General features: G+C 44.8%; 1 non-coding gene across 1 annotated transcript; it reads left to right on the forward strand.

Moving 5' to 3' along the window:
• Positions 1-9,003: 9,003 nt before the first annotated feature.
• Positions 9,004-9,110, forward strand: LOC120653022. Its single transcript, XR_005666720.1, has one exon. It is a non-coding gene; the product is annotated as a small nucleolar RNA R71 (small nucleolar RNA).
• The last annotated feature ends 1,889 nt before the right edge of the window (positions 9,111-10,999 follow it).

Here is a 10,999-nt window from a genome sequence, read left to right on the forward strand (position 1 = left end):
ACTCATTCACTCGCTTTTGGATCATATGGCAGTCATTAAGCATATCTAAAAAAGGAAGACACAAATTGGGCCAACCACATGGCCGGCCGACCACCTTGGTCGGCCGACCAAGGGGTGGCGCCCCTCTATAAGAACCATTGCACTGGGAGCTCATGGCACTCCCCTTGCCCAAGTTCTGCTAGTTTCACTTTGTGTTCTTCCTTCCTCTGCTCTCTTTTCTCTTGTTTATCTCCAAGTTCATAAGAAAAAGAATAAAAATATTTCCTTCCTTTGCATTTTCATTTGTATTTCGTGTTTACCTTCTTCTCTTCGCAAGAATGTGTTTGTGGTGGTACTACTACCCCGCAAGAACGGTTTTGTGGTGTGTCATCGCCCGCAAGAATGATTGTGTGGAGTGTTATCACCCTCAAGGATGATTTTTGTGAGAGGCAACCATGCCCCGCAAGGACTACTAACTCTCAGACGGCTAACTTTGGTCTTCACTAACTACTCACATAATCCTTCCGAGTGTTTGGTTTTTGTTTGTTTGCTGAAATGTCAGGTATAAGGAACGTCGGGAGGAGGTTCTCGAATGCATTCAAGAAGGTGACGAGGTCAAGTTCAAGTTGATCGAGCTCGCACCGTTCATCCACTCCTGCACCAAGCATGTCCCACCGCAATTAGCATGCCGAGTCCCAGACGCCGGAGGAGCAGACCGAGCAACAAGAAGAGGAGGTGCCGGACGACTCCCACATCGACATCCAAGGAGAGCATGAACACCAAGCCTACAACATCCTGAAGGGCTGAACCTTCGGTCATACTTGGGAGTTCGACGAAGAACTGCTAGAGAACACATGTATGAATGCTGAATTTGCTAGTGTTTGGAAAGCAGTGGGCTGGTCTTCGTTTGCCGATGTTATCAAAATGGGTTCCCGGGACTTGACGATCCAGTTTCTCTGCACTCTTGTGGAGACGGACACGGGCATTTCGTTTTGATTTTTTAGAAAAGAGTTTGTCATGTCTTGGAGGGATTTAAGCACAGTCTTGGGTTTCACCACAAATGCTCTACTGATGTTGAGTTAGTGAACCGCGGTTACCACAAAAAGAGTTTTTGGCACTCCATCTCTGGGTTAAACACTTACTCGCAGACCCGTTGCAATGATATCCAACATCTGACCTTGTGTCTGATGCATAAATGGCTTGCCCTCACGTGTTTCCCTAGAGAGGATGTCCGGACCATTCGTGTTGATGAACTTCGTATTCTTTATGCCATGGTGAACAAAATAAAGATTGCCCTCGTGCAAGAAATGGTTTGCCAATGGCTTGGAAATTTTCGAATGGTCGGACCTGTTGAGTGCACTTCTTTGGTCACTCGAATTGCCACAAGTTTGGGTGTTTTAAACTGGGCTCAAATCACTTATATTTCTACCCCTTGCCCAAGAATCGATTTGGCTTATTTGGTTCAAGGACACACTCTGAAGAGTGCTCCCGATGGCTCCATTATATTCTTCTTCCCCGGCTATGTAAACGAGATCCCGCTTCCTAACCCGGGACTTCGTTTATACAAAAGCCGTGGTTGCACTTTTGAGTTGCAGCCCATCGAAGCACCTCACATGAGTAGTGTGTCGGGAAGGATGACCAGAAGTAGATCTCGGAATGCTGCGATGGATAAGCCGCCGCCTCCACCACAAGCTTTTCATGGTTATGCAGGGCATGCACCCGTTGGTGGAACGACCGGATCCTCATCCAGATACCAGTCCGGTTGGGACCGATATGTCCCACAACCAGAAGCTAGAGGTTCATCATGGTAGAGCGCTTGTAGCTATGAGTGGTAGCAAACTGCACGAACCAACTGGTCATACGCCAGTGGTTCTAGTTCAGGAGGGGTGCCCCCACTCTTTGCTGCCCGACGCTCATTTTCAGCCCGAGGTTATCATGACCTCACTCAGGGGCTTAATGACCTCAACATCCGAGTCGGCGACATCGATGAAAGGACGCAGCAGACCCAAAGAACTCTCGCCCAACATATTGAAGAAACCACATGACACCATGCGCAGCAATAAACAAATCACGAAGCCACCATGGAATTGCTTCGAAAGCAACATGAAGAAGCTCAAGCTTTCTACCGGTACTATGGGTAGTACCCTGCACCCGGTCAGTAAGCCAGCTTGGGGGGAAGGAGTCCCCGAAGGTAACATGTATCTTGCATTTACATATTTTCCTTTTCATCATCTTGCATTGCATTGCTTAAAAAAAGAAACAAAAAAGAAAAGAAGAGAATTTGTATGTTTTTATTTCCCTTAGTATCATTTGCTTTGTTTTCTCATGAGCGGTAAGAATGCCTAAGTTCTCCAGTTGAGATGATGAACAGTTGCTCTGTTTTAATTTCCTCTTCATGTATAGTTTACAACTTATTTTCTCTGAGAACTGAGTTCGTTGGTCCCAAAAAAAAAGTTTATCCTGAACCTGAAATTTTGTGGGTTGCGAGTGCATGGTCTGAGTCTAAGCAGTTGAGGAAAATGATATGATGGATTAGAGTTTCTACAAACTTGTTCTGAGCAAAATTTTACGTCCGGAACTTTTATCTTTGAAAACCACAAAATAAAAAGTTCCTCAGTGATAAAATATACCTACCAGAGCCATATGCATGAAGCCTACAAAAGAACAATCCATTTACATGCTGCTTGTATCATTTTGAGCTTTGTCAAATTTTGTGACCTTTGTGAGTTTCCTTTCATACTCTCATGATCAAGAATCACATACACACCACCTCCACATGCTAAAACTTCCATACCGGAAGGATAGCATTTCCACACCATCCACTCATTCATGCCCCTTTTATGTTCCAAACTCCATGAAGTCTCTCCCCAAAATTCACTCCAATAAAGGCATGAGTTATGTATTGAAAAAAAAACTCATGAAGGCCTATGAAAAAAATGGACACATGAAGGTCCATGCGAATATAAAGTGCTTAGCCATGCCTAAAATCATTAGAAAGGAGAGACTAAAACATGGAGCACTTTGATCTTCGCTTTTCACTCCATCCACCACATATCCACACACATGCACTTCTCGATCATGGTTGTATGATTTGTTACTCCTTGGGTCCGATCTTTGGCTTTGCAAAATATTTGAAACAAGTATGCCTTAGCTTTTCTCCCTACCTTGAGCTCCACAAAAGCCTTTTTAGAAGTAGGAGAAAGAAGGTGTACAAAAGGCCTTGGTGAGGATATAAATACTTTGAGCGAATGAGAGTGTTATTTGAGGAACTTGTTTTTATTTCGAAAACTTTTTGAGAACTTCCAGATGTAATCTTGAGCACGGAATGGGTAAGTGTTGCTTTATGAATCGTTCAATCTCTCAACCACCCAAGACAAGGAGAAAGCCAAAAGCCCCATGAAGATTAAGGTAAAATGGGTAAGCAAAGTTTGACCAACTTATTGAATTCAAGGTAGAATATTTTGTTGTAACTTGTGCATGATGAAGAAATGAGACATTGCAGCAACTCCTGATCAACAACCTAAAGTTTAGCTTTGCTTAGGGACGAGCAAAGTTCAGCTTGGGGGGTCTTGTTGACGCTCACTAACGACCATTTCTGAGCATCAATATAACCACAATAAATGGATGAACTTGCATTTCTTACAATCATGCTACTAATAAATCACCGAATTCCATATGTCCCTCTAGATTTCTATGAGTGCAGGTTTTAGCTGGAAATGAAGGGCAATCATACCCTTTTCAGCTAAGGAGCAAGACGCTGTCCGATCAAATACTGTCACACGAGCTTCACATGGATCGAAAGGCCCACGAGAGAAGAAATTCAACATAACAAGGGCCCAAACTTTGACCATTGACAAGTGGACCCCAAGAACAGCCCAACCGAAGAAGGAGAAGGTCGGTGGGCCCAGTGAGGTGGTCGGCCGACCACCCTTGTCGGCCAACCAGCCCATGGGCCCCACCGCCTTCAGGTTTCGACGTGGAAGCTCTTCATTGGATGATGAAATCAGTTCAAGGGGTTCCATGCCCATTTCCCGGCTGAGCAAAGGGTGGCTCCCCTCTATAAATATGAGGGGAGGGGCTCCATTTCAAGGTGTGAAGGAGAAGAGAGATGAAGCTTCTCTCTCAATATGTAGTTTATCTCCACTTGTAGAGGTCTTAGGACCAGAGGAGTTCAGGTTTGAGTCGTAGTTCGAGGACTTAGAGTCTTCATGGAGAGTCCAGTATGTCTTTTACCTTCTCTATATGTAATGCTCTGAGTTTGTACCACATATCTATTTATTTATTCAATACTTGGTTCATATGCTCATGTTGTGTATGTGATCCTTCTCGTGAGATATGATTGCCATATGTGATTTATATGCGTAGACTAGTTCATTTATCATGGCTTTGTTTCATCTTCCTTAATTGGGCGCTCTAGAACTAAGGCCCCGGATAGACAAGGGTGTCCTTGCGCAAGGCTAGAGTGGTGCTTGTTAGCGTAGGCGTGGTGCCTAGATTGATAACCACATTTGAATGCAACTTTATCCCATAATTTGTAGAGGTAGCCGGCAAGTGGTGACGGACCTGTTCGAGCCCTAGTAACCCTCCACGTTCGGATGGAGGAGTAGGAGGTACATAAAGCCGTCGAATGTTCAGGCTCCTCCTGTTCATCTAGATGCAGTCTCCCTAGTCCATCGATCAGGCTTTTCCTTTGCGTATGAACGACTCATTCCAGCTTGCTCATGAGAGTACAATAGATTATGGCTCCAGTTACCCTTGATCTTGCTCTTTCCTCTCCGATGTACTAGACAGATTATCTAGTTATGATTGTGTGTTCACTACCCCCGTTATCATGAATATTATCCCCCTGTTCAGATCATTGACATTAATCCATAGTGGTTCTCCCTAACTTAACTAAATTCTACACACTGCCGCTATTGGCGCATACCAGCGTCACCACCATGAAAGCAGCGATGATGCCCGCAGATGCCAATTTGGAGTGGCAGTATTTCATGAACCATAAATAAATCCGCATGCGCACAGAATACCGCTGTAGCATTTTATCCGGGAGTATACCGGGTGTCATTTATATTTCCGCAGGGAAGGCGGTGAGTGGAGATATAGACTAGTTGATGAACTTTATCTAGATTGGATACTCGCATGCATAAACAGGGGTAAGATATATAACATGGTAGGAGGTATACCCGGCGGCTTTATGCACCTCCTACCCCCCATACCGAATGTGGAGGATTACTAGGGCTCGAACAGGGCTGTCACCACCTGCCGGCAACCTCTACAAACCGTGGGTATAGTTGACATCCAGCAACTCTTAGCTAATCTAGACACCATGTCTACACTAGTAAGTGATACTCTAGTGTCCCGCGCGGAGCCCCCAACCTCCGGATGGACAGACATCACACTAGAGCAAACATACGAATACTGGAGCAGTTGATAGACTTCTAAGAACGATATGTTAACCATCGCAAGCACAGGGCGATCATGCAATGCAAGCATTGAACAATAACGCAACCAGATCAAGAAGCATATATCCGGTAACTCAGAACATACTTCAAGCAGATATCGGTAACCATAGTCTAATTCTATTACAAACAACCGAATATTACAAGAGAGAGCTAGAGATGAACCCATACTAGAACTCTCGAGCAACTCCGGCGACTCGAAGACTTCTAGACTTCTCCTAAACTCCACTAAGCCTAAAGACTATGCAAGGGGTGAGTGTTTGTGAGGTGTGTGTGTATGTGTGTTTTATTCTCCACCCCCCCTTGTATTTATAGCAGGGAGCCACGGGTGAGAAGCTGCCAATCCTCAGCAAACCGCCATTGGGAGCCTATGAGACATCGCCACGTGTCTGGATTAAGGCGGTGGGGCCCACGGGCCGATCTGCCGGCCAGGCTGGTCGGCCGGCCTGCCAGTGGCGCCAACCGCCCCCAGCTTTCTCTGGTGGGCTGTCCTGGGCTACCTTGTCTGGTCCACGCTGGTCCTGGCCTGTCTTGAGTGGATTTGGTGTGGTTCTCGGGCTACACTTGGTTCTATTGAGCCTGAATCGGTACTCTGATAATTCTTGTGATTATATGTCGGGCTAAAGTGTGCTTGCAACCTGCATATTAGCTCAAAAACACAACTTGCATTTTCTAGAAGGTGAAGTATGGTTTAGGGACTTTATTGGATAAAGATGCGTGTCAGAAATGCAAACTCTCATGATTTTCTGATCAAGTTGACGCATGGAAATGGTCGTTAGTGAGCGTCAACAAGATCCCCCAAGCTGTCCTTTGCTCGTCCCGAGCAAAGTATGACACATTAGGTTGTTGATCAGAAAATCACTTTGACTAGTACCTTACCTATCATGTCATAGTCTGAAACAAAGATGTTCATATATAGGCTTAAATAAGTTGGCTACCATACCTTTGCACAATTAGCTTGCTCCTTCATGGGGCTTCTTAGCTGTCTCCTTGTCTTGGGCTGTTGAGAGATAGAACGGTGCATAGAGTAGTACTTACTTGCTCATAGATCTACAATCCATCTGGAGATACTTTTCGAAAGATTTTTGAAAACATAGCAAAGTTCCCAGGATGACTTTCCCGAGGCACTCAACTTTTAGTATCCTCACTAGGGCAGTATCTGCCTTCGGTCTTTTCTACTGCTAAAAAGCCTTTGTGGAGCTCAAGGTAGGATAAGAACAGGGCATACTTGCATTCCATATATTGTAAAGTCAAAGAGATGATCCATGGAGAAATAAGTCATGCAATCTCGATCAAATGGTGCAAGTGTATGAGTGGATGGATGGATGGATGAATGGATGTGGATTACTCCTTAAGGCATTGGTTTTGTCTCTTGAATCATCCCTGTCTTTTTTTTTAGACATGGCTACCCCTTTTTCTTTACTCTCTTTTTTTTTGGTCATGCTTCTTTGGCATGTCGTCTTTTCTCTTTTTGGGGCAACCATAATCTGACTTTATTTTATTTCAGGGATGTTCTACGAGAGAGATTACCAAGACACGGAGCATTATTTAATGGGAAATGGATGGATGATGGTGCTCAATTCCCGGTGTATGAATGTAGCAAATGGATGGGACGTGTACGTGCTTATGATTGAGAAAGCATGAAAAACATCTCACTAGGGTCACACAATTTGACAAAACTCAACAGAACATCAAGCAGCATATGTGTAAGGTTTTTCATGGAATATGACATATGGCTCTGGTAGGACTTTGCTTATCACTGGGAAACTTGCCTTTTTAAATTTTTTGAAAACAACTCCAGATTTCAAGCATCACTAGAACAAACTTGTACAACATTATTTTTCGTATCTATACTCACAACAACTTAGACTTGGATCAAGCATATGCAACCCATAGAACTTTCAGGTTCATTGGCAAGGTATATACATAACCATCAGATTTAAACTCAAGATAACTCTTATTTCCAAACTAAGCACAACAGACATGATAGAGCAAAGCAAAACTCATCCTTTCAATTTTCATAAGGAGTTAAAACATTCTTACCGCGCATGATGAAAAGGGAAACAAAGCAGTATATATTTATTTTGTTTTGAAAGTTTTTATCAAATTTTATTCAAAAGCAAATAAAGGATACAGTTGACTTAGGGGAGGGAACCTCCCCCTAGCTAGCTCTTGGTTTAGGGTCCGAAAAGCAGGACCTTTCTCCATACCTGATTAGGTTGAGGTCATTTCGTCCGTACCTGGAGTAGTAGCGGTCGATGACATCTTATTCTTCTTGCACCATATTTTCTTGCTATCCTCATGAATTAGGAATACTTCCCTCTTGTTTTAAAATTTGAACTTCATGGTCTTTCCCATGATGCGAAGGCTGATTCTTCCTGTCCCTACATCAATCCTGGTGTTTGTATCCTTGAGGAACGGGCACCCAAGTATGAGCGGGATTCCAAGATCTCCTTCCATATCAAGGACTACGAAGTCCACCAATATGTAGGTATTCTTGACTTTCACCATAAGATTTTCCACGACTCCTTCGGGATATCTCACAGTGGAGTCCGCCAGTTGAACACACATAGTAGTAGGGGAAATTGATGGAAAGCCTAGCTTTTCAAATGTTACCTTGGGCATAATGTTGACGCTGGCTCCAAGGTCACATAGGGCGTGATCATTTTCACAATCGAAGATTGAGCAATTTATCACTAGGGTTCTAGGATCTTCTCTTATTGTAGCTGCTAACTCGCCCCACGCACCTCTTCTTGGGCGTGTGAGCTTCTCTGCGCAGCTGAGGGATGTCCTGCTAAGTGGCTCTTTCCACATAGCATTTATGATATTAACGCTCTCTAGAGCTGATTTGGGTTGCTCCGGAATCTTCCCTAGTTTAGCAGCAGGTGTGGCAGCATCTAGCTGAGCCAATTGAGTTTCGAGCATCTTGTTGAAACTCAGCTGGTTCTTGATGGCAGTGGAGAATCCGTCCATCTTGGCATGGATGGTCTCCTTGGATTTGTCTGTAGAGGCCAACTTCTTCTGAAGGGACTCATTGATCTTCGCTTGGCCGTAGACAAGATCTTTCAAGGTAGGTTGGTTAGGATTGAAAGAATTTGAATTGCCATTACCTCCTTGATAGTATGGGCATGGTTGATTCCACCCCTGACCAACTTGTGGACGAAAACCATTGTTATTACCATTAAGGAATAATGCTTCTACTTGGGTTTCTGGGCAGTTGTCGCCCGAATGTCCAACATTCCCGCAGACCTCGCATGTCATGCGAGTTTCCAAGGCTTGAAGTGTTTGCATTTGAGCCTTATCTTGGGAATAATCCTTGAATTTCTTGAGGAGGAGATCAATCTTCATAGTGAGCATGTCGGCCTCCTTGACGGAGTGCATGCCTCGCTGACGTGGTTGGAGGCGATCATCACTCCAACCTTGGTTGGGTACCATCTTCTCGATTAATGATGTAGCACTTTCAATGGTCAGTGAGAAGAAAGCTCCACCCGCAGCGACATCCACATGATCACGAGATGATTGAGTCAGCTTGTTGTAGAAGTTCTGAAGAATGAGCCAATTGTCCATTCCGTGGTGCGGACATGCTAGAATGTACTCCTAAAGTCTCTCCTAAGCTTCAAGAATTGACTCATTTGGTGCCTGCTAAAAGTTCGAAATCCGTCCACGAAGAGCATTGGTTTTGCCCGTCGGGAAGAACTTCGAGAGGAAAGCCTTGGCACATTTGTCCCAAGTGTCCACAGCAGCCTTGTTAGGATAAAACAATTGCTTCGCTCTCCCCAGGAGAGAGAATAGAAACAGACGAAGCCGGATTGCATCTTCCGATACAGCCTTGATAACAAAAGTACTGCAGAGCTCCAGGAACTGCTGGAGATGAGTGCTAGCATCCTCATTGGTCTTGCCACAAAAAGGGCTGGCCTGCACCATTGTAATGAGACCCATCTTGATCTCGAAATTTTCTCCTCTGGTGTTAACCTCGGGCCCGGTGGGGACCTGGTTAGTAGACGGAGTAGAGTAATCACGGAGTGTCTTCTGGGCCATAGCTTAAGGAGCTGACGACGATGCAATGACTGGTTCGGCTGCCGAGAGTGGTCTCTGAGGTGATACGAGACCAGCTCGCATCCTCCTCAAAAGTTACTCTGGATCGGAATGAAAGTTTTGCGGCAATTTGAAACCGGTCATACACTACCCTATTTTCATATCAACAAAGACAAGAAAACAAAGCCAAGTTAGCCTGTTTAGCAAGCGAATACCAATTTCGATTTTGTTCATAACTTTGTCTATATACTTCAATCTATGCCTTCTCTGGCAACGGCGCTAAAAATGCTTGTTGGCGCCTACCAGCGTCAGCACCGGGAAAGCAGCAATGACGCCCGCAGAAGCAAATTTGGAGTGGCAGTATTTCATGAACCACAAATAAATCCACAGGCGCACGGAATACCGCTATACCATTTCACCTAGGAGTATACCGGGGTGTCATTTATATTTCCGCATGGATGGCGGTGAGTGAAGAGATATAGACTAGTTGATGAACTTTATCTAGATTGGATACTCTCATGCATAAACAGGGGTAAGATATATAACATGGTAGGAGGTAGTGCGACACACACACAAACTACCCTCCAGATAAATAAATAAAAGAAAAAAAGATGCTTTAGGCCAGGAGCAAGGCAGAAGTTAGAGCTCGAGTCAACTGTGCTAGGCTAGCTATATCAATGACATCTTATGGTTAGATCGTCAGAGATTAAACTACACAACAGGGAGACCGCTATCGAGCAGTGGGAGGAGCCCGTATACCCCGGCAGCTTTATGCACCTCCTACCCCCCATAACGAACGTGGAGGATTACTAGGGCTCGAACAAGGCTGTCACCACCTGCCGGCTACCTCTACAAACTGTGGGTATAGTTGACATCCAGAACCTCTTAGCTAATCTAGACACCATGTCTACACTAGTAAGCAATACTCTAGTGTCCCGCGCGGAGCCCCAACCCTCCGGATGGACAGACATCACACTAGAACAAACATATGAATACTGGAGCAGTTGATAGAGTTCTAAGAACGATATGTTAACCATCACAAGCATAGGGAGATCATGCAATGCAAGCATTGAACAATAACGCAACCAGATCAAGAAGCATATATCCGATAACTCAGAACATACTTCAAGCAGATATCGGTAACCATAGTCTAATTCTATTACAAACAACCGAATATTACAATAGAGATCTATAGATGAACCCATACCAGAACTCTCGAGCAACTCCGGCGACTCGAAGACACCTAGACTTCTCCTAAACTCCACTAAGCCTATAGACTATGCAAGAGGTGAGTGTTGTGAGGTGTGTGTGTGTGTGTGTGTGTGTGTGTGTGTGTGTGTTCTATTCTCCACCCCCTCCCCCCTTGTATTTATAGTAGGGAGCCACGGGTGAGAAGCTGCCAATCCTCAGCAAACCGCCATTGGGAGCCTATGAGACGTCGCCACGTGTCTGGATTAAGGTGGTGGGGCCCACGGGCCGATCAGCTGACCAGGCTGGTCGGCCGGCCTGCCAGTGGCGCCAACCAC

The sequence above is a fragment of the Panicum virgatum genome, chromosome 9K (assembly GCF_016808335.1).
Source record: "Panicum virgatum strain AP13 chromosome 9K, P.virgatum_v5, whole genome shotgun sequence".
NCBI classification, from domain to species: domain Eukaryota; kingdom Viridiplantae; phylum Streptophyta; class Magnoliopsida; order Poales; family Poaceae; genus Panicum; species Panicum virgatum.